Source organism: Pezoporus flaviventris, unplaced genomic scaffold, assembly GCF_033815535.1.
Source record: "Pezoporus flaviventris isolate CSIRO_AGI_PZ_B2104156 unplaced genomic scaffold, CSIRO_AGI_Pfla_v1 ptg000007l, whole genome shotgun sequence".
Taxonomy (NCBI): Eukaryota; Metazoa; Chordata; class Aves; order Psittaciformes; family Psittacidae; genus Pezoporus; species Pezoporus flaviventris.
In genome coordinates, this window is record NW_026892555.1 from 48,396,114 (window position 1) to 48,420,657 (window position 24,544).

Genomic DNA, 24,544 nt, shown 5'->3' on the forward strand with positions numbered 1-24,544 from the left:
AAATACACCCCAGGGTGTCTCATTGACCGAACTCAGCTGTCCTTTGACCTCTGCAATTGTTTAGCCTAACTTCAGGGCTACAGAATCTGCCTCCCCCCCATCAAAAAGGCTAATGTTGCTTCCTCCTAGCACCTGGCAAAGCAAAATCCTAGAGGTTCCCCCCCTTCCAGACTCTACCATGCTCCAGATGTTGCTAAGCAAAATGTTCCTGCAGGCTAGTTTTGGGAACCCGCAAGCGCCACTCAACCTGAGCTGTGGCCATGACCCCCTTGCTCTGCTCTGTGCTGCCCTTGCCCCAGGGATACAACAGGTCATAAAGCAGGAATAGATCCTCAGCCTTCTGGGTACGCTGGCTATTTAAATGCAACAAGAAACTATGCGAGCCCAATATTGTATACAGAGGCAAGCCTCCCCCCCCCCCCCCCTCACCTTTAAGAAGTCAGGAAAAAAAGACGTGTGAGAATCTCAGTTGGAAGCACAAATCTATCCCAATCATTACAAAGATCTGCATTCTTCTTGCCATTTGTTTTAAAGCCTTTGAGAGGACAAACAAGCAAACAAACATCCATCCTCCAAGTGCATAAAACAGCTATTTAGCTAGCTGCTTACGTATTTGCAGCGGCTCTAAGTAAAACAGCAGATGAAAATTGTTACAGCTTCAAAAGAACTGTCATTAAATAATGAAGTTGATCTCACTGTGGATATGCAACAAAAAAATGGAAACACAAGTCAGCCCTCTTTGGTGAAGGCTGTTTAATTATACGAACTGGATTTCAAGATTTTTTTTAAGAACCTAAACATTGTACATGCCTGAAGCAAAACTAAAATAATTATTTACAGTCCACACCGTTCCTAAAATGCAGGCAATGCAAATGAAAGCACAGATGCTGAACAAAAACATGCAATATATTGTCTATTAGGAAAGGCAAGTAAAGTACCTTCTCGGATTCCTTTTAACCTATTTGAAATGCAGTCATGATTAAAGGATGCAGCTAAGAGTCTGAGAAGCCTTGCTGAGAAGTTGTTTAAAACTCCTGAACACCTGAAAAATAAGAAAGGAGAAAAAAGATCAGAATTACTTGTGACAGCATATAGCTTATAGCAACCCAAGAAAACCTGACTATCTAAACCTGGTTTGGGGTGAAAATTGAACTGGGGTGGGGAAAGGAGGGCTTGAAAAAAACATCTTTTATTTGTAGGAATACTTGGTTGAATCTGCATGGCTGCTTTTCTGCGTTCTACCCGAAGTAAAGAACAAGTCTGTCACGGAATCCTCTGCATGTGTTTTGCACTGAAGCTTGCAGATGAAATATTAGGAACTTAGCACAGCAATATGAGAAAATTAACTGTCACAGAAACATAAAAAAAAAAAGATGATAAGGTAGAAGCAATTATTTTCCTATTGGTTTAAAAAGAAACAAACTGAATGGGTGAGCAGTTATCTATGCTTGAAATGGAGATCAGTGTTCAAAATGAAATCAGAATTAGTAGGTTGCTCTCCTATCTGACATCCTAGAAAGGCATTTAAGTGAAAACACTTCTAATAAAAATTGCAGTTTATAAAAGAGAATACACCTGAAATACCCCAAAGAATGGCATCAATGGTGTAGCAAGCATCAGGCAGAAGAGCAACTTCTAAAACATCTACGGCTATACAGAACAGTAATTATCATCAGGAAAAGCTTTAAATTAAGTTATCAGTGACCGGACTTCAACAAGACTTTCTTAGGCACATAAGCTGGTTTGGCTTCCCAATAGAAATGGACAATATTTTGCCAAAAGATTTAAAGGCATTTTCCGTGTTGCTCACAAATGCGATTTTAGGCTTAAAGCTGGGACTACTGTTACCACAAAGACCTGGGCCTGCTGTCAAAATCACAGTGCACATGACTCTTTCAGCTGTAGACCTAGAATTCAAAACCCGGGTTTTCAAATTGAAAACAATATATTTTTAAGCTTCCTGCCCCTCCTCCTCAGAATAAAAATCAGCCTTTTAGAAGGGAGCAACTATAACCCTCACCTCTCACCCAGCAAAGCTTTTGGAGAGGCTTGTTGTGAGCAAAGACATTGAACAACTCTATTGCCAAGGAGCCTCGATGCTACCTTGGGCTGTGCATCCCCACCATGCTAACAGTGACTCTATCGCAGATGGCCAACAAGGTTAATGCATGCAGCTTCTGACCAAACTGTAGGGCTCTGCAGAGCCTTCAGTGATTGCAGAATGTCAGTAATCCAATTCCAACAGCTCCTGGCTCTGAAATTGCTATTTTTCGGACACGTGCTGAACATTTCACCTGCTAGTAATGACATTTTTGTATTTTCTTCTAATTACACTCAAAGCTAAGACCTTTGGCCCTAGGCCACAGACCTCTATTCAGGCTGCACACATTCTCTTAAAGGCCCCGATCCTTTGTTGTCACTCTCAGTCTTTCATCTATTATTTACATCCATTGAGAAGAGAGATACTCTACCATTTGTGAAGCTTTAAAGCTTCTAATCGTCTTAATTTCTTCACCTTTCAACCAGTGCTTCCCCTTATGGACCAATGCCAATAGTGTGACAAAATAATTTTTCAAGCCAAGATCCTCCTGGACCCTTCCCAAACCTTGACACACACTGGGGCTGTAAGTGCCTTTTGTCCTTAGCTGGCTGCTTTTGCAAACACAGACCTTTGCTCTCCTTGGGAGGGGGATGGATTTGCTCGTCAGTGGCTTGGGGGGAGTTTTCTTGTGGGTTTTGTGTAGGGTTTTTTTTCATCACTTTCTTTCAGTTAAAATGTCTGACTCAATTACTCCAACTAAATCAGAGATACTGTAGTGAATCTTCCCTCTTTTAAAAACATGAAGTACCTTCTGAAATACAAATAGCTATGGATTTTAAGCTTACTGTTTTTTTCCAAAAGCTAAACTGATGATACAGTGGTTTGGTTTTACAATGACAGATTCTCACACAATATTTAAGACAGAACACCACAAACCCTTTTTCTGACTGGCAGCATTAATTTGTCCTGACCTTACAACACAATGTGATAAAAAAAAAAAAAAAAAAATCAAACAATATCTTCATCTGATGTTCAGATCACCTCCTTCTGGTCCTCCCTTATTTGCAAATGAAGTAGGAAACAAATCAGCAGCATTTTTCATTCATCAGCCACCAACCTTCATTTCTGAGACCTGTGGGATCTGCTAACATGTGATCCATCTTGGCTCTTTCTTCCAGTGCCGCCTGGCTTACTTTTGACTTCTAACAGTGCTTCCTTGTTGTCTGTCCCCTCTGAAGACTCCCCAGCCCCCTTGTCTTTTCTTATTTTCACCATTTGCTTCAACCACCAGTTCACTTGAGACTCATCCATCTTACAATGCCTAAAGTGACAGATGCTCTCAGGAATGACCATACTGCTGAGTGAACAAAAGATAACATCACCTCTAGGAACTCAGGGAGAAATACAACTTCAACCCTAAGACACAGTTATCCTGATGGACACAGCACCATAAACCTCTCTCAAGTGGGGGGGGGGGGGGGGGGGGGGAAGAAAGGAAAAACAACTGAACAACTGCAGAGAACAGGAATCTGAGACAATTGAAGGCCAAAAAGAGTATTCTTTCTGTTGTAGCTGTAGTTAGTGGTGTTGATGGCCTATTTTATTTTATTTTATTAATACCCATGGAAGATTTTTGTAGAAGGTATCTGTGATAAAATCAAGAGGCCCAGAGAGAGTAAGAGAAATTTCACACAAGAGCTGTCTCAGGATCCCTACAGACTTGAATGGAGGAAGAAGGCACTTTAGGACAGTTTCAGCAGCGTGTCACACAAGGCCTTCGCCAAAACACAAACATTGCCTTGCTAAAATCTACACATCCTACAGACCAGCTGTTGCTCAGTTCAATTCTACAGGAATTCAGAATCATTATGCAAGCCTGTGCCCTTGATGAACACATATTGTAACCGGAGTAAGATTACTTTAATGTCATGGCTGCTTGATAAATCTGTAATTTGCAAGTAACAAACCACCAGTGTTTTGACATTTAAACACATACCATTTACAACAAAAACTGAATTAGAATGATAGATTCTCCAGCCAGCACCTACAGACCTGACTAAGAACAATGCTTGTTTCTAAATGAAGATCTGCACTCTATGCCAAATAAGACAGAAGCAAAAACTGCTGGATTTGAAGTATGCCCAAAATTCTCTATCCATTTTCTATGGTGGAACAGGACTTGTTGAAGAGGGAGGCATCCTGGGTGGTGCTAGAAATCTCTTAACAAAGGAAAGGTCATATTAGCATCTCCCAGAGACATACTCGCAAAAGTGCTGCCGCAAATGCTGGGAATCCCTTCTCTGTGGTGAGATGCAAAGAATTCCCTTCTCTCTCAGCAAAGCTTTACATAACATCTCATGTTCAGCTTTCAAACACTACAGGAAATAACCATCATTACAGTACATGAGTCTGACAGCATGTGAGTTTAATGGACATAAAAGCTAGAGTTATAAAACAAAAAGCAAGATAAGACAGCCTATTAACCAAATGTTTTCTGTTCAGTGTAAAGTCAGGCAGAAGTCACAATATGCATTTCTTCAGCTGATGGCTAAAGAATTTGTAATGGGTTATGATTTTAGGTCCTTATCCCAATCTGGAGTCTTTCTATTACCTTCACATGTGACAGCTAACATCAAAGCACCAGACTGTAAATACAGAAGTAAGGTATATATACACTAATTTTAAATGTAGGTCCTTTTCTCATTGTATGCCACACAGGACCATTTTGGACCTCCAACAAATGGAAATAAAACTAACAACCACTCAAGTCTGGTCCTTCCTAAAAAGGATCCCAACTCTGGACCCCACACAACCTTTAGAGTTTCTCTCCCATTCTGAGCCACCAAGAGACCTGGCACTGAAATCTTTCATAAAATCCCATTCAGCTGGGGAAAAGACACATAGGAAAGTGTACAGAGGATAATTATTAGTACATAGTTGAAAGAGTTGTATGCAAAACTGCTTTCCACCTCACATCCCAGCCTGATCAGTCCACATTGCTCTGGAACCCCAGTTGAGCAGCAGGGCTCAAGGCATGCTACAACTACCAAGAAGAAAAGTAATGAGAAAACCAAGTCTGGAGATTTACAGGCACATTCTGCCATGGTATCTGAATCCAATTTTCACCAGCAACTCTATTGTACTTTGAGTGTCAAGATGTCTGGGATAACTTTCTGAAGTTCCTTCTAACACCATCAAACCAAAGAATCAAATAACTAGGTCTACAGTTAAGTTCCTCACAAGGAAAATTCTTGGAAATTATATAATGCTTTCATCTGAAATACTTGAAAATCTTGACTTCAGATATGGAACAAAAAGTAGAAAACTGTATCCTACCTTAGAAACCCTATGTTCTTTTCTCAAACAGGCATCTTATCGTACAGACAGTCCTTACATGTTATAGCTCCAAATATTTAGCACAGTAGGGAGAAGTGTTTATGGTTAATATGCAATCCATCTTCTGCACGCTGCTGCTTTTAAACAAGACGAAGTGTGAGGTAAAAGGTCAAAACTACTAGAAAGAGCCCTGAATAAAAAGTCTGACATTACAACCATTTTGCTATAGGAGACAAGATGTGAAATAGGTTATCGGAGTCAAACTCCCTGCACAACACAGCAGGCCAAGGGAACTGATCCAGACAGCAGTGAATAGTGACACAACTGTTGGCATTAATGTGTTCAGTAACACCAAACTGCTTTGAAAATCTCCCACTTAATGAAAACAACATTTTTCAATCGAAACTGCATATTTTTATATGCATGTATGTAAAATGAGTTCTCATTCAATGCCATTTTAACATGGAATAACTGAAATATTGACATTAAACTTATAGGTAACTTCCGTCATTGCCATCAAGTTATTGACACTGAAACATGACCTTGAAATGACAGCTCCATTAATGCAAGTCTTACCGGGGAAGGTTTCAAAAAGGCCCGATTAAATTAACTACTTTTAAACACAATGGGATCAATATGTATGCAGAGAATGTACACCCCCATGGCAAGTTCTGCTTGCTTGATTGATCAAAAACAAAAAAATCCCGTGGCCTTCCAGATCTCAGCTGGTGCCAGAAATCCACATAGAAAAAAAAAAAATCCATCTAAATGAAACTCTGAAAAGGTTTACCCTTCACCAGTCCATTTGCACTTCAAAAACTTCTTAAGTCCTTCAGCTAAACCCCAGGGTTGAACCATTGCAAAAATGAGAGGGGGATAGCCGTGATTTATCTTCCTTCTGTGCTCTGGACAGAGCTGTAAAATCTGCATGCTGGCATGAGTGTGCGCGTTACAGGCTTGTTTTCAGGAATCTTGGATGTTTACCATTTTTAGAAGTAACTCTTCCAAATTCCTCACTATCATTTATTGCCTTCAAACAGGCACAAGCACCAGAGCAAAGTCTTCATTTCTGCTCACTGGCATTATTTAATGGCCAAGCATGCAAAATCAGCATTTTGAAGAAAAATACAGCTGATCTCATTTGTACCTGTATCAGCTGTTGCCTTAGGGAACTGTGTTAGCAGAACATTTGTTTAAGAATGCAATTTAAGCCTATCCCTTATATTTAGTAGTATCAAACACCTTTTTAGCAAGAAGCCCAAAATAACTTTCCATTTGTAGATAGATAATCGATGCGTAGGGTCACACAGGATACATTCTTCAGTCCTCTGTAGGTCAAGATAACATTACCAATAGAAGGAAAATGGAGATTTCATGGGTCAGAATATTCTGGGTCACAAGGAACTTCAGTGCTGCTGTCAACCTAGTAAAACTCAATCAGTATACTTCTGCTTTGTATGTCCAGTATTAAAAACCTTGCACCTGAATGCCTACATTATTTTTGCTGAAGTAGAAATCCAACTCAACAACTTCACTGACATTCTTTGAGCAGAAATTCATACACTCCAATATTCATTTAATGTGTTAAAAACATGAACACACGCATCTATAAATGAAACACATCCTCCAAACATCACAGATAAATCCTTACAGCATCAGTGGCACATAACAGCACAAAGTGAGGGCAGTAAAACTTGGTAATTCATTTCAGTTTTTCTATAGCTTTTTTCAACTCTTAAGACCCAACCCTATAAACCACATATCAGTGACAACTCCTATCAGTCTAAATTCTTCAGACTTGGATAACAGACTTACTCTCAAGGTAAATAACAATAACAAAAAGATTCAGTATTATCTGGTTTTGCATGAAAAGGGCCTACTTATTTCCAAAGTCCTTTTCAGATTTTGCTTTTATCTTCCACTCTAAAACAACAGAAACAGGTGAAAAATTCCTTGTTTTTATGAAGAGATAAAAATACGCAGATCCTGCCACTGTAAGTTGAGTCTTAATTTTACCAGTGGGAAGCTTTAAAAACATTGACATTGTGCCTGTTTTTGTGCAAGCCAAATGCTGGCCCTAACAAAACTGCAGGGCTAATCTGAAGAAAAAACCCAAAACCCTAATCACTCTATTAATCCCTACTCAAATCCACAAGTATACTTAAGTAAGAGGTTGTGGATATAAGAAGGAATGGCATCTTACTCAGCATCTGACATTCTACTCAACTTAACTCCTCAGAGTCTGAAACTCTACTTTAGAAAAAGAGTGCAAGATAGTTTTTAGCATATATTCTCTTCTGAGAATACTCTTCATATATATATATAAAAAAGTCTGCAGTATAACTACAAATCTGTGTGCTTTTGCAAAAACTGCAATGAATATTTACTTGACTATGTCCTGCACTGGCTCACAATTATAAGACTGTGCTGAGAATGTTTCTAAACTTGCATCTACTTCTGGTGTGCTTGCAAAACTTTACGGTTCCATCTGCAGTTTCATTTGCAAAACACTTCAACTTCCCTACATACGCTAACATTTGCTATTTTAATAGAAAAGTTTTGCAAAGGTGGAGGTTTATCCTTACTCCTTACTACATTCAGTACCAGAAACAATTTTTATATGTTACTTCTTGTAATAAAGAAGTTTCGAGTATTTGCTTAGCCATCTATTTTTCAGTATTTATTTGCAAATGCTAAGACAGACCCAAATGCCATTCTGATCAATAGGGTTCAGTACTTCTATTCAAAGCAAAATGAATGTCACCACAGGCAGGTAAAGAAGTCCAAGCAGAGTGAAATAGAATTCCATAAAACCTCAAACAGAGTGCTGTCTGCTTTCCAAAAAAAAAAAAAAAAAGAGAAGCTGGAAAAACAAAACACAAACAAGAAATACCCTGTGGATTCATTATCAACCAGGGTGGCAGGCCTTCCTCTAATTCCCTTATAAAAGCCCATGACTACCTGCAGAGCCTGGGAGTGCAAATCACATTAGTGGAGACACCAGATGACCAAAGAAAGCACTGGAGGCCTGGTGAAACCAGTAAACAAAAGGCAGCATTCCAGCTGAATGCCACTGCTAGAGTCAGCATTGTAAGATGCTTGGATCTGATAACCCAAAAAGCAGATTAGCTGCAGGCAACAAAAGAGTAAAATAAGAAACAAAGGGCTCATTTTGACACGTGAAGAAATCATTTCCATTAAGCCATCTTGAGTTTACTGTGTAGTTATAAAAACTGCTCCTACTAGAAGTGACATTTGAAGCAATGAAGCTTTGACAGTGCGGCGTCTCTGACAAGCTTCTGAAATAATGCAGCCCTGAATGCAGTATAATTTAAAGAGGGAAACTGGCCTCTTTGCCTTTGAATCTGTGTGACATCTTAAAGGCCTAATAATGATTTTTAAATCTGTTGTAGCAATTTCAGTTACGACTTTCAGCTAGAAGACTTAACACATATTATGGTGACATGACACCCCAGAAAGAACTGAGGCTTGACAAACAGAAGATTCCTTAGTTTTATCTGTATTTAAAAGTCTCCTGCAGAGAACGCACATAGTACAATTACACGAGAAGGTTGCCTTCTCTCCCCAGTCCCCATCTCCTCCCATGTGTGTGTCACTCACTCACTGAACACAGGAAAGAGTCATCTTATATTCCTTTCCAGAAGTTTAACAAAGGATTTTTATCCGGAAACAAGTCTAGGCATACTTTAATCACAAGGACCAAACTGCAAAATTGAGACGTGGAAGTCTATACAAATATCTAGATACTAGAGAGATAGAAGTCAAAACTTTCTTGGCTAAAACTGGAAAAACTGCCACAATTTTGTCTTCTACAATTAAGAATTCTATATACTTAAAGCCAAACCAGGTCTTTTTCTTTCTTCTCAAGATGGCGAATTGGTCTGCTATGAAATATCCATGAGCTAGAAAACATTTCTGAGGAATGCTGCGGTACACAGAAAACATTTCAGCTTGTTAGCTGTGCCATCTCCATCTCCTGTTTCTAGCACACAATACAGAAACATGGCACATGATGATGAAATAGGCCTTCCTTTAACATTTCTCACCTGGCTTTTGCACACAGGTAGCAACTAAATGCACTACGTTGTTTTTACATCAGCCCTGTCTACTAAGTAAATCAGTTAGGGAATGGTATATTCCTTCAGTAGGGACAGAATTTCACAAGCGTATTCATCCACAGCTAGCTGGTTCTTCTCAGCAACAAGTGTAGAGAAAATATACCCAGAAAACCAACTCAGCAGAGTTTAAGAGGGATAGCATAAAAGAACAACGTATGGCTATGTCCAGATACAAATATATGGTATGCATTGACATAGACATCCTGCTATTAAGGCTCAGTGAAATCTTCTGTAAATATCTTCTTCTACCTGCTGACTGCCAAAATACAAAGCCATTAAACATATCTGAAAGGGGAAAGGCATAATGTAGGCATCTAATTGTGGACATCCCCCAAGGCCATCTGTAGCAACATACTGACATCAAGGCAAACCCAAGAATGAAATCTGTCTGATGGTTTAAGGTAGGTTTCATGCACATGTGTTTTTCCCCTGGTTCCAAACCATTCTGCTCTGGAATATCACCATGGTACCCATGCTGCTTATAGTATTTTTGCTGTATACATGACCTGAGAGAAAAATAAGGTGGATGGGACCCTCTTCCATTACTGTTCTTTTAATATCTTCTTACCCAAAGTAGCACTCAGGCATAAACATGCCCTCATAAAACCACAGAGAGAAAATGCACTGAAGGCTGTAAGAAACATTGTTAGGAACGAAGCAGATTTTAAAAAGAAAGATTACTTGTGGTCATAATGTGCACACATATGTACTGTCTACATCTACATAGCACATACATGGAGGGGAAGCACAAGATGCTGTTGTACATCAGGCTACCTTGTTGTACATCTTGCACCCTTATACTGAGGAGAAGGAAAAATAAATTGAAGTTCAGATTCAGCCAATCACCATTCAGAGAAACACTTAAGTGTTTGTTATTTATAGCCATCTAACAGTCTGAATACAAAGATGGATGCAGCTAGTAATCACATAAAATGATCCACTTCAATGCAGTTGGCCTTTTACTGCAGAGAGAAAACAGCATGATCTTTGCTTGGTAGTCATGGACAGTAGATTACCATTAATGATTTTTCGCAGTATCTTTCTAATAAAAATGTCAGAGCACTCTAAACAGAAGGGCAAGCTGGTCAGTTCAGAATATTAAAAAAAAATAAAAATCTTTAAATACTTAATCCAAGCAGACCCCATATTTCACTTCCAAAGGGCTTTTCCAAGGAAGGCTGTTTCAAGTTGAGGCACCCTGGGTTCCCTCATCACTAAGATATTTCAGCAAAACAGAAATTCTGTCAGGACTTGCTGCTTAGCTGTTGTTCCTTGTGCAGAAAGATACACTGTGGCCAGACCTTCCTAAAATGCTAAGGTTAAAAGCCTTTATCTCTTTCAGGAATTCTAGTTATTTTAACGTATGGGCAATCATCTGACTTGCAATTCTGCCCACAGCTGAGATTGCCATGGACCCCGTTCTGAGCACCTGGGAGGTGAAGGAAATTGGTTTCTTGTTCATAAGGTCACTCAGCAGAGCTGGCAGAAGGTCCCTGCAAGGAAGAACTCCACATACACAGGAAAATTCATGGGGTCCTTATAAACCTAATAGGAGAACAAGAAACAGATCCAGGTATCTTCACTACTTATGCTGATCTACATCCACCATGGCTACAGTTTGGTTCTACATCCTCTCACATTAAAACTGCTTCTGTTGAATAGCCCTCTAAATAAAGACTTTTATAATGCCCACAAAGTTCCCTAAAGTGATATACTTGAGCGAAATTTTGGGCCACAAGTGTCTGACATTAGAATAGTTACCCCACTAGAGTAGAAACCCCACAAGAGTAGAAAGGCTGAAGGAAGTGATCCTGCCCCTCTATTCTGCTCTCATGAGACCTCACCTGGAGTACTGTGTGCAGTTCTGGTGTTCTCAACATAAGAAGGACATGGAACTGTTGGAACAAGTCCAGAGGACGGACACGAGGATGATCAGGGGACTGGAGCACCTCCCGTATGAAGATAGGCTGAGAAAGTTGGGGCTGTTCAGCCTGGAGAAGAGAAGGCTGCATGGAGACCTCATAGCAGCCTTCCAGTATCTAAAGGGGGCTATAGGAATGCTGGGGCGGGACTTCTCATTAGGGACTGTAGTGATAGGACAAGGGGTAATGGGTTAAAACTTAAACAGGGAAAGTTTAGATTGGATATAAGGAGGAAGTTCTTTACTGTGAGGGTGGTGAGGCACTGGAATGGGTTGCCCAGGGAGGTTGTGAATGCTCCATCCCTGGCAGTGTTCAAGGCCAGGCTGGACAGAGCCTTGGGTGACATGGTTTAGTCTGCAGAGTCCTTGCCCATGGCAGGAGGGTTGGAACTTGATGATCTTAAGGTCCTTTCCGACCCTAACCATTCTATGATTCTATACATAAATTAAGCCTAATCCCAGATGATGCTTGGCATGCTAGAAGTCCAGAAGCATTTGCAAAAGTGGATATTGAAGCATTTTACCTTAAGGTCGGTGGAAAAATCAAGCTGCTCGTCAACCAATTACAAAGAAATCTAGCATAGACAAAGTGTCAGGTGTAAGACACAGGACTGGGAAAGAATACTACTTGGGTCTTACAAAGTTGAGCTTTTACTCAGTTCTTCCACATCTCCAGTGCTCTGGAATGGAGAGAAAGAAAAAAATGACCAAGGAAAGAAAAGGCCTTTCAAAAATAGAAATTTCATAAGAAAATTAAATAGGAAGAGAATGCCTTGTTCTCTCGCACACACACTGAAGCAGAGAGGAAATCTCATGAAGACTCAGGAATAAGGAAAGGATCATTGTATTCCTGAAGTACAGGATGGGAGACAACAGATGGAAACATGGATAAGGAGCTCTTGCTTGTGATTATTATCCTGAGAGATTCTGATAAAGGTAGGCTAAGGAGGATAACACATTTTCTTCTCCCAGCATCATAACCAACTTACATTTTGCTCCTCAGGACAGAGCTGACCTTCCTACAAACCAATACAGACTTCTGCTCTTGTCAGGGCTTCTTTAGAAACTACCACAAAATGCATAAACTGAAAAACCCACACAGACAGATCCTGGAAAAGACACTCATATTCCCAGTTGGTGATTGTAACATAAATATCAGAAGTGTATACAAAACATACATGAAAATAACTGAATCCTTTCTACAGGTCTATTAAATCCAACTTGCTCTGAAATGGAAGTTCCCCATCCACCCTCCTCTTCTTTCCAGGGAAAAGTCTACATTGCTGCTAAATCCGTTGGTTTTCAAGGCCATACCCATGGATACATAAAGAAAACGACACACTCTGATGGAGTAAGAGCCTTTACATGAAATTCAAAAGAAAGACAATTTTTTGTTTCCCACTTGCATCTATTGTTATTGTACAGGCAGTTTCAGAGGATGGATTGTGTAAAAGCTAAATAGGCAGAAAAAATACTGGCTTGTCACCCTTGAAATCCCCAATGTGACAATAAGCAGTGCTTTTTCCCTCCATATGCTACCCACTTCTGGTGCCTTCCAGAAAGCCTTTTTATCTGATGCTCAGAACAGACTCCTGCTGCAGATCTGCATGCAGAGGACTGAAAGTACTGTACAAATGAAAGATGGAGTTGGGGAAAATGAGTGGTTGAATATAGAAAGAAACAGGAAATCAATTCTCAGAGATGCTATCTTCACTTCAGTGCTTCTGTTTCACCTTCTCCTCCCTCTCTGTCCCTTGCCGGCTTCCTACTATACCAGCTCTTTTCCTACCTATCTGCTAGTGAAGGAAGGAAGGAAACTACCAAGACCATCTTTCCTCTGTTGGTGCAGAATGTCTGTGCCTTAAGAGTACTGTCTGGCTCACCCTAGCTTATTTTTGGCTGTCATCTGAAATACACAACAATTCTTTCTTCCAGCCTTTTCTGCTCCCCAAGTATTGATCCAGATCCCGTGTAATGACAGGGTTTGAGATCTCACGGAAACCCTGAGAAACCAACAGGAAGGTGAAAATTACAGTGCATGAAAAATAAATAGCCCTTTTTTTTCTTTTTTAAAGCAGGGGCCAGCAGGATAACAATTCCTGATAAGATTTAAACAAACATATGTGGGAGGTATCAGGAAAGGCAGTTGGTTCCTCATGCTCAGATGCACACAGGTAATGACCTCTGCCTCTTGCTCTCCCAAAGCTAACAATGCTAGTTATTGCACTCCTCCAGTGTGATCTGGAAAGGATCCAACGCACTACTGATTACATTTCATCCACAGTTAGTTTAACCTTTGAAACATGACAGTCAGTGGCAGGGAACAGGCCAGCACGTAAGGTCAGCTCAGCCTTGCTGGTCCCAGCATTCTCCCAGTGTTTGCACAGAAAACAACTCGGTGATCAGGGATTCCTCCCCTGTAAATAAAAAGACCCAACAGGGACAGCACTGAAATGCTGATTTTATTGCAAAGCGCCATTCACAGCAGTTAATCTGCCCAAACAGAGAACTACTGGTTCCCCTTTTCCAAGAAATGTAAGAAATAGTGTGTATTTACATGTAATATTTATTACATGTCATTAAGTCTCATTTAGGAAGGCTGAGATCTGACTGTTCAATTTACCATCAGGTATCAGGCAAATGTTGCACATTACTCCTTTGCAAGAAGTAAGAGAAAAGAAAGATATCAAAGAGAAAATAAGTACTGTCTGAAATAATAGTGAAACAACTGGGTCAGCAAGTGTAACAAGGACACAAGGACACTTTGTGCTAAAAGGAAGGCTAAAAATGATGCCTTTTAAGTTGCCCGTTTTTCTCAAGTTCACTTCCTTTCCTGAAGGAGTTTCTTTTGAAACTCACATCTTTGTCTGTTGTATACCCAGTTTAAAAATAAAAAAGCCAGCATCTTCGATTACCCTGTACAGAAAAGGACAGGACTGAGCAAGATCAGACACTTCATCTCTTTCCAAATATTACATTTAAGTTTCAACAAAATCCTTAGTCACAGGAAAATGCATGCAAAAGGACAGCAACAAAGATATTCCTGGTTTCAAAAAGCTTCTAGTTACTTACTTAGGAGTGAGCACATTTTCCTCCTGGATAGATTAAAAGCATTTTGAAGTTATTAAAATGGAAAAAGAAAATATTTTTCCTTAGGAGCTACTGCCCTCTAACATAACAGCAGCAATATGGCTTTTTTTTTCATGATGCTTAACTATCCCTCGGAGCATGTGCACTTGGACTTTTCATTATTTGGGTGTTTGTGTGTATGGCCCAGGGAGCACAGGCTTTTCAAGAGCCAGTAAGAGGTGAAAAAAAGGTCACTTCAGCGTAATTCATTTTCCCTTTAATTCTCAGAGAACGCTGCTAAAAAGTAGCAACAAAACCCTTTCATCTTTTCCTCTCGCTGTTAGCATTTCCTAAGGTTCCTTCAGTTACAATACAATAATATCTTTGGTTTTACCTTATCACTTCTCTCGTACCACGAATTTTAATGCAAGAGCTGGTAACAGTGCTGCTAAGAGCAGGAGCTGCACTAGACCTCCAGACAACTCTTCCTACCAACAACTTCAGCACTGTCATAGGCACTCTGCTCGCTCACAAGCCACATGTGTTGCTGCTCCAGAGGGAAGACTCTTCACTTCCACTCACACTGCTGCCAATTCCCACCATTAGGCAGAAGCTGGAAACCTTGGCTCTGGATTTTCCTGGAGGCAAACACAGGGTCCTTCAAAGCATGCTGAAAGCAATGTGGGCTTGTATAAACAGTGCATCAAGATTTACTGTGCTGAAGTAACATTAATTTATGTATCTAGAGTGGAGAGAGGAGGATGCTGCTTTAATAACTCACAAATCCAGAGTTTTTTCACACTGAACTTGCTCACTCCCAATTCTTCACACCTCCCCACTCCCTTGAGTCTTTAACATGGTCAAACGCCTGTACCAAAGTATGTATGTAAAGCACAATATACTTAACTAATTCTCTGTATTACCTTGGAGCTGGCAGTATATAATATTAGCAAAGATGCTACCCTGACCTCCAGATTGGCTCCTTTTCAAAGCACCCACACAAGACAACATGGTGCACAGGGGAATACAGTTACCTCCTATGCCCAGAGGAGCGGGTGCTGGAATACACCAGGTAACACCAAAATCCAGCTCTTGAGAGGGGGACCACAGAATAGAGACATTTAAGAGGCTCTGCCTGAAAGAAGCAGCAAGGTCAGGCCTGATCCAGGGTGAAAAAAAGGACCACCCAGCACAGAGCTGGTGCCTGCAGAGCAACCGGCTGCCTCTTGCCCAGAGAAGGCTCATCCACCCTGGCTCAGCAGCTGGTTGGGTTGGCTCTGTGCAATTCCACCCCTGGAGCCAATATGTCTCAGCAGATGCAAAAGCACCACACAGGTGAGTCCGTGCAAGTGAGCTGGGACCCAGTGAGGCTCACTGGCAGGGGCCTGGCCTTAGGTCAAGGTCCACTGCATCTGCCCTATTAGGCACCACAGGCTGAACGGGTCCCAGGGCTGACATCTCAATAACAAGGAAACATCATTGCTGGATAACATAGAGAAAAAAACCCTACAGACTTGAGGGCCTTGAAAGAGAAGACAAAGAGCTTAGGTTCAGTGCTATAAAGACAAGAAAATGCTAGCAGAGGAATGCCAAAAGAAAGGTAACACAATCAAGATGACAGGCTCAGAAAACAATTTTCACACAGACCAGGCACAAGGCAATGCTTGTCCGGGCCAGCAAACATGGTCTTGACACAGCAAAGACATGAGGTGAAAGCCTGAACAGTGATTTTTCCCTCTCTAAATGAAATGGCTAGGTCAGAGACATTACACAGGAAGGACACGCAAAAGACATCCTTGGCACAGACTGGTGGGTGCAGGGATGGGTCTGGGTGACAAAGGCAGCACATGCACAGTGACAAAGAAGTGACATGGGAGGGAGGAGATGCCAGAGAGACAGGCTGAGATTTCAGCCCCAGCTCAGGGAGACTGATGATTCACTTTATGGCCTGCAAGCACTTCCCACCAAAGTTCACACAGGAAGATAATGTCCCCTTCAAATGAATTTATGCAGATGGTGGTTCATTTGTCAGAGGGTAAAATGAACACACTCGAGGTCCTCAGCAGACAAGAACAAGCAAAAAGCCAGTATTTGTATGTGAGCAGTTTCTGCTCATGCCTGTTGTCTGGTCCCAGTCAGTTTACAACAGCAGCATTACACAGGCTCGCCCGTTCAGAAAGGCACATGATTATATCCCATTAAATCCCATGCAAGGTCTATACTTCTCAAAAAATGCAAATGAAAAATCCATAGATTGTGCAGGCAGATGCTCCTGCAACACAACATCTGAATTGAAAACACAGAACAGTACCTACTGTGCTCCAAAATAGATAACTGCTAAAAACGACATGAACCTGATGCTTCAAGAAAAAAGTATTTGTGAGGCAAGCAACATTTTTCCTCTTGATTTGGATTAAAACCAACTTTACTAATGCTAAGCCTCAGCAAGACTTTAAAGAAACCAACTGCTTCAGAAAGCTATTCCTTATCCAGCCCATGATCCAGTTTCCTGTGCCTTTCTCACATGAACTTGTAATCCTTGATAAGGTTTACACATGTGAAAGTAAAGTTTTAAGCCAAAAATCACTATTATCTCTATGATAAAACACTGTATCATGTCAGGCATTTGATACAGTACACAAAAGACAGTGGTAGAAGGATGCAAAATAAAGCATTTCACTTCATCACCGCTAAAATCAGGCATTGAAACTTGTTCATTGATTTTCCTTCATTAAAAAATAACTGATTGTAAAAGAAGTGTTGCTTGGTAGGATCAAAGCCTATCCTACAGGAAACGCACACACAAAGCATTTGGAAATGAGGGTTAATTTGGCATGCAATTTAACAGCATTAGCTTTTATCAGCAGCATTTCAAGGTCAGACACATCCATGTTTAAAATGTTTGGGTTTGTTACAATCTCAACTATAGTATATGAGAGTTCAACGCATCTTAAAGTGATATTAATCTGAAAGAAAGCTGCAAAGGAACACCAAAACCCCCAAACCCAATCCCAGCACTCTGCATAGTTTAGCATTGCAAACATTAAAACCAAAAAACTATTCCAAAGAAACTGAACTAGAAAAGTGATGTGGCTCTTTAACTCTGATTCACTTTTGTTAACTCAAGACTTCAGCCCTTCAAGAAAAAAATAAAATCATAATCAAATCAACAGATTATAAAAAAAACGTTCATCTGAGCAGGGAACTAAGTCACAGATCAGGCCAGATGGAATGAGTCTTTTTACTCACATAGTTTGTGCAAGATTTGGAGAGACTTTCTTAATGTATCAAGTGACTTCATCAAAATGGTCTCATATTCTAAGTAGTGTTTTTCTTCAAGTTTCTGATTTTTGTCTTTAAAAGGAAAAAAAAAAGCACTTTTTTTTCCTTTACCTAAACCTATTCTGTTCAGAATTCCATTTAGGACATTTTATTTATTCCCCAAAAGATTAATACAAAATGTTAGATCATTCATTTTTGGGTTTTATTTACTCCATTCAAAAACATATGAAAAGACAATGGATAAAAAAATAATATTAAGCAGAGTTGCTCAGCTCCACAAACACTTACTTGAGATTTTCCTTTTACTCACTTATAAACTTAAAAACCTAGTGAATAATTACATGTTTTCACTATGGTTATGCTATGGAAAGATTTTCTGCATCTTTTTTCATTGAAAGTTGATCTTTATGTACTCTAACTACCCATAATGCTGACAGACTTTAACAGCAGTTGGCACCAAATGTTTCATGAGATCAAGTCCATACTGCTCTTGAAACAAATACTTTGATCAATCAGTTACTGGCAGAACGTCACAAAATCATGCATGTATTCCTAAGAGCTTTACAAATGCTTATGGGACAGTGATGTTAGGGGACTGAAATCTCTTAAGCCTTTTTCTTTGCAATTCTCTGCTACAGTTCAGAAGAATGTCTCCCCATTTCACCAAAACCAAGGGGAAAAACACTTGCTCTTGCCTCTTGCATGAGCATAATTAATCTCTGACTCCTTGACAAAACAGCTTGTTGACAGTCAAAGAAAGGATTTTTCTGATTTCCTCCCAAGACAGGAGATGGTCTTTATCCATCATCCCTTCTTCCTGATCTCTTCTTCCAGAGTCCCCACATCAGCAGAACTGTCTATCAGAGTAGACAGCAGGAGGGAAAGGTCTGACTGATTGATAAGGCACCAGTGCTCGACAGTGCTATTTAAGTGTAGGAACCTATTGTTAGAAACTTACTTTACAGCAGTTAAACAAATATAATGGCAACCAATTCAACCATTGTACCACTAGAGTCAGCTCCAGCCAATAAGTAAAGTTAGCTAATTACACTGATCTGATTTTAAATCCAGACAAATTGTTGAGACGGGGTCAGCATTACTGCACACTGAAAGAGTAGAAATTTTAAAGGAAAAAGTTTTGCACATACTATGCTTTGTATATTGAATTATGGTTGCTTACATTTTCACTCTCCCTTGTGAGCAGGATCACACACCCAGGTCTCCTTTCTTTCTCTCCCAGCCATGGGCCTGCTAGGTATTCCTATTCATTAATTGAAATAAAGACATGCTTCTTCTTTTGCAGTTGAAATTCCCTCCTCTTCCCTTGCCTCCCCCAAGTTCTCACATATTTATGTATTAAAATTGTGAGGAATTTCAGTTTTTAAAGGGAAAATATTATAAAATGCCTTCTAAAAAGAAGACACTATATACTATGAGCCACATCAAACTCCACCCTAATAACATATCATTGAGGATGCTGATTTTGTGTAACCAAAGTACAGATGCCCCGATACAAAGAATATGACTCCGCACACTTCTCAAAATCAGGCACTTAATATGCAAATTACTGTTTTCTCATATATAGATACATATTTTTATTTAGAACATTTTATATATATTTATATCTATCTTGTAGCTCCTCTACATTCATCTCCCTCACCCCCAAAGAAAAGGATTTGGGCATAATTATATGTTCATTAATACTTTTCTGCATTTTTGTGTTAAACACTCCTCTTAAAACTCTAATTCTTTAATAACTGCCGGTCATGGAGGAAACCACTCCAGGTCAGAGAGGACCAGGGCATAGTAATCTGGGAACTGGTCCCAGCTGGGGCAAGTCTGACTCAGTTCCTGGTGCCCTATTTTGAATATAAATCAGGCCACAATCTGTACAGACCTCTGTCCCACCAATGTGACCACCAGGGCAAAAGCGTACAGGAGTCTGTGTCGTCTTACTGAGGTTGCCAAGAAAGACAGCTTCACTGAAGTCACAGGACCGCAGTGACTCCTGGGTTTAGCTATGCCACTCTGACCTTGACAGTTTTGTTCAGGACTTACCCCTCCATAAAAACAACCACCCATGCTACCTGGCCCAGGTCAGTTCTCCAAGCAGCCTTCTTTTGTTCAGTTATATCAGAAAATCTAGCAGCATTTCTCTCTATGATGTATAAAACCAACTCAGTTCAAAAAGTGAACACAGGACTCTTGCCATAAATTACATGAATTTTCAAGGGATACCAACCAGATTAGAGCAGTCTGTAAGTTAAATGTTGTTTAGGTCAGATCAAGAGTGAAAAAATTGCATGTTCATTCTGCAAAGAAAACTGGAGGCCACAGTCTGGAAAAAGATCTTCCTGTCTCTTTACCAGCATTTTATGCTTGCAGACGTTAAGGCAGCAATAGCAACAGCCACCTGCAGGTCCCTTTCCTCATGTAGTTCTCCCAGGCTCACTGTATGAATTGACAGAACTATTGATACTTGGTGCTAACATGATGGATGGGACAGAGATGTGGACACTGGCTTGAACACACCATCCAAACCCAAAGACCTATGGCTAAACGCAGAGAGGATGCTGGCTGGGGAACAAAAAGGGGCATAGATGTGAGAAGCAAAGGTGTCCCTTCTGCATGTTGCTAAACTGGAAAGGGAGCTTTCTAAACTGGGAGGGACTAAACTGAGATTGATGAGGCACAGGACATCAAGGCTGGACAGTACGAGTCCAGAGGAAAGGTGAGCATGAACAAAGGACTGTGGAACACAAAGATATGGGAGACAAAGAATACGGGTATGTCAGGGTGATCAATTTAATATTATTCTCTAACATCAGTATCAAGCACCCCTAATGCAGATCTTGGTTTAATGGATGTGAAAATAAATGTAAGACTCTCTCTTCCTGCCTGCCTGCCTCCCTCAGTATGGGCTATCAGAAAAGCTGCCTTCCTTCACAGCCAAGCACCTTGTTTGCTGTCAAAAAAAACCAGCACTTTTTTCTGGACTGCAGTCCCACACACTTGGCATGACATTTTCTTAAGACTGCAAATGCTGAGTCAAAAACCGGGGTGGGGGGGGAAGTAGATCAATAAATGGTAAGCTGTAACCTTGCAAATGCTCAGGGCAGCCAAAGGTGAACTCCCCAGAGTAGAGGAGATCACAGAGCTTTCTGTCCATAAAAGCTCTCTAAGTCTTCAGCTGAGCACTCCCTCTCTCTGTTCTCAAGTCAGTGGCAAGAATCTATCAAGTGCTTACTGCCACAGCATAGAGTATTACTGGACCACAGGCAACTGGATAAGCGCATTTAAAATCACTGGAGAACTTCAAAGAATTATTTTCAATGAGCCTTCAACTATGCAAGAATTACTATCGCTGTTCATCTGACAGGTCTGTATTTGTGAAGGCCAAAAGCAAGAGGTTTGTCAGTCAGAGGTGAGGTTTAACAAGTAAGACAATTTCAGTATCTGACTTCTGAATTTTGCATTACATGCCTGAAAGCAAACAAGTAGCTCCCTGCCAGTGGCAGAGCGGAAGGGAGAACACTGGGACCTGCAGCAGCTCCTGCAATGATAAGGTGTGCATTTGAAACTGTTTCTTTTGTTAACAGGGCAGGCAGCTGACATATGGCCCCACTAAACTGTATCTTTCCAGCACATGCAGAGCAAAAATAATCTGGAGGCAGCTTAAGAACTGGGATGAGCCCACCCACAGTTGCAGGCAGCTCTGCAGGCAGCATATTCTGAGCAGTGGACTGAGTAGCTCACAGGGACCTTCTTGCTACATTGGTTTAGTGTCTTTCAAAGTTCCACCTTTCTCTGAACAGTCAAGCTTGGGTATCTTTGCACTGCACTGCAGGAGAGACAGCAAGAAATACCACATTCATTCTTTTTCTGTTTGATAGTAGGATGGATCAGGACATTACACAGTAAACTGCTACCTTAAAAGAAGGCAGCACATTTGTTACTAGTGGTTTCCCCTTTATATATATTGAATAGAAGAATGTCAGCACATGCACTTTCATTTAGAGGAAGTTCATGGAGCACAGAACCCTGGATGTTTTTTTTTGCTGGCAATAATTGTCACAACAATGAGTACAAAACATTTTCCTCTTCATGATAAGTACCCTCTTGGGCACTTAGTCATCAGCTAGCAGAGTCTGGGTGCAAGGTGTTCTTCACTAGAAATAAGGAATCTTTTCAGAAAGAGGAGTCCTATTTGGCTTGTAAACAAATGCCATGACATTTGGTAACAAGAGTGGCTTCAGGGCTGTGCTAGGGATATAAATGCAGCAGCTCATCCCTGTGACTGATGCAGAAGTATTCCACATTGAGCAGAAATATCTGCTAATCTGATTCTTCTGCTAGAACATATGTAAGATGGTCAATGCCAGTGATCCCAGTCTACGTTGGCTCAACAGCAGTCAGGCTTCCTCAGCACAAGCTAATCCAAGGTCCGTCACAATCATTTTTAATCTGCATTTAGGCATGGTGTGAGGTGTGCTTATACTCCATGACAGAGGGCTGAATAAATGATAGCTGCTACCAGCTGGGGATGTCTACAAGGCACAGCCCAGCAGAACAGCAGTAATGTACTGTGGCAGTGCCCCACTACTGCTTAGACAAGCCAAAGTAAAGAGCTCCAACAGAACACCACCCCAACAGCTGTACAACTGTCTGCGGAGCCAGCCTGGTCAGATCCAAACTGAGTATCTCCATATAATGCAGTGAGGTGTATTCTTCATATATCAAAGCATGCAAGGGGAGACCAAAGGGAAGTTGGGCAATGAAGTAATTCTAGAGAAGAAAAAAAAACTATAGACAGAAAATTTGCTTCCCTCTTTACTAACAACCTCCACTAGTACTTTCTGGCTTGTTTAAGGTTCTAAGTCATCATTTACAGTACCATGACTAGCTTTAAGCAGCAGATAGAGGGAAGTGCAGTCTTTTTTACAGCAGAAGCTATAGGTGGTACATCAGCCTCTGGAAGGGCATTAAGGCGAAAACTGATAGCAGCACAAAAGTTCCAGCCCAAAGTTGCATGACCTCTTAGAGTACTGGAAGAAGAATATTTTGACTGATGCCTTCTCTATGCTGACTCTCTGAAGGCAGTGTTCACCAGTCAGTTGTTTGGAGGACACTAGAAATTGTTTCCCTTCTTAGAGCAAAGGAAGTAACTTTCCATTGCTGTACTGATGTACAAGAAGCTGCTATGAACTTTATTCAAGCAGAGAATTTTATAGAGTTTATGATTACAGTTCTGATGCATAGAAAAAAAATTCATCTCTGAGTGCTAAACATGCAAACTTCTCAGTTTGCATTTTTTGAACCGGTGTGTATTTCTGTCCTAGAGGTGAGTGATGGTAATGAAGAAGTTTCATGACAGGTTGTGCAATTTTTTGTCCCTTTGCCAACTCATTTAGATGCCAGAAGTTTTGATTTTCCACAAAAAGACATTAGGAAACTGGAAGTTACTAAACACCAAATGACTAACACTTGCTTCTGGCAACGCAGAACTTGGCAAAAAGAAGCCCTTGGAGTGTTCTTCTGTGGTACACAGTGCAGATTAAATGAAATCTGCCTTTTTGGAACTCAAAGCAATAAGCAATTCTCATTTACAACAGAAAACTTTGTTCACTCAGTTTCAATGAAAAGGAAAAAAAAAAAGCAAAAAAACCCCAATGTTTTTTAGAGTACAGGAACCTAAGTTTTTCAACCATCATCATCTGTAAAGTATAATGGTATTTGGAGATAACACAGCCTTTTTAAATTACCCATTTAATTTCTCTCCCTATAAGAAAACCCCACTAACTCCCCAAAAAACGAAACATCACAAAACCCACTCCCCCAGTAAATTACTGCTGATGAAAACATGATTCCTCCCAATTACAAGTCTCTCCCACCTATCCTCTAAAACAAAAACATCAAAGCAGTACAAATATTTTTTTAAAGTTCCCTACAAACTACTGATTTAGAATTTAAGATGATTAGTATGTATTATTTGAATAAAGAAAAAGGGTCCATTATATCTAAAGCTCCCTAAGAATTTTTCCACTACTCTTAGTCATACATAATTGTAGTAATTGAGGTAGATGTTTTTCAGTAAGGTCTAGAGTTTCATGAAGATGTCAAATACTACTGCAAAGGCAATGAAAGAATTTGGTAGCATTGCTAAAATACTTCACAAACCTACATGAGATCTTTTGTAACCAGTTCTTAGGTTCACATATTAACAAGACAGATAATAAAGACAGGAAGATACAAGTGAAACAGGTCTCAACATTCATGCAGCAATTGTAACAGTATTCAAATTCTGTCAGTTTTATTGCAATAGCGCTTGTTTTGAAATTTACTGACAGATTTGCCAGCAACATGCACTATTCAAAACTAATGTTGTTCCACTTACAAATGTGCCCATCACAGCTCTGTGACTGTCAGGATTCAGATGCTCTTGTCCAGCTGCACCATAATGTCAGGATCTCTAGACCTGAGATTTTCAATGCAGGCCATGCCACCAGCAAGAGCAAAAGCCAAGACTGTAGATACAGATGTTTCTACCATTGTCAGAGATGAGGCTGGTTTAGAAGAGCAAAGGCTGGGAACAATTCATCCCAAAATACTAATAAACTCGGATTTGGACCAGTCATTTAAAGACTTGTCATCAACAGCTGTCTGATGTAAAATAAGAAAATAAACTCTAAAAGCTGGATGGGGGGGGGGGGGGGGGGGGGGGGGGGGAGGAAAGGATCTGTATATTTTTCTAGTATT

The 24,544-nt window shown here is 40.4% G+C and overlaps 1 protein-coding gene across 9 annotated transcripts in view; it reads right to left on the bottom strand.

Moving 5' to 3' along the window:
- The window catches only part of GREB1L (GREB1 like retinoic acid receptor coactivator), a 136,930-nt gene that overhangs the window by 73,601 nt on the left and 38,785 nt on the right, over positions 1-24,544 (bottom strand). For all 9 annotated transcript variants that reach the window (XM_061448684.1, XM_061448691.1, XM_061448690.1 and 6 more), the window contains exon 2: positions 939-1,042. The gene's annotated coding sequence lies outside the window, so the exon portion shown is untranslated. The remainder of the gene's footprint in view (positions 1-938; positions 1,043-24,544) is intronic.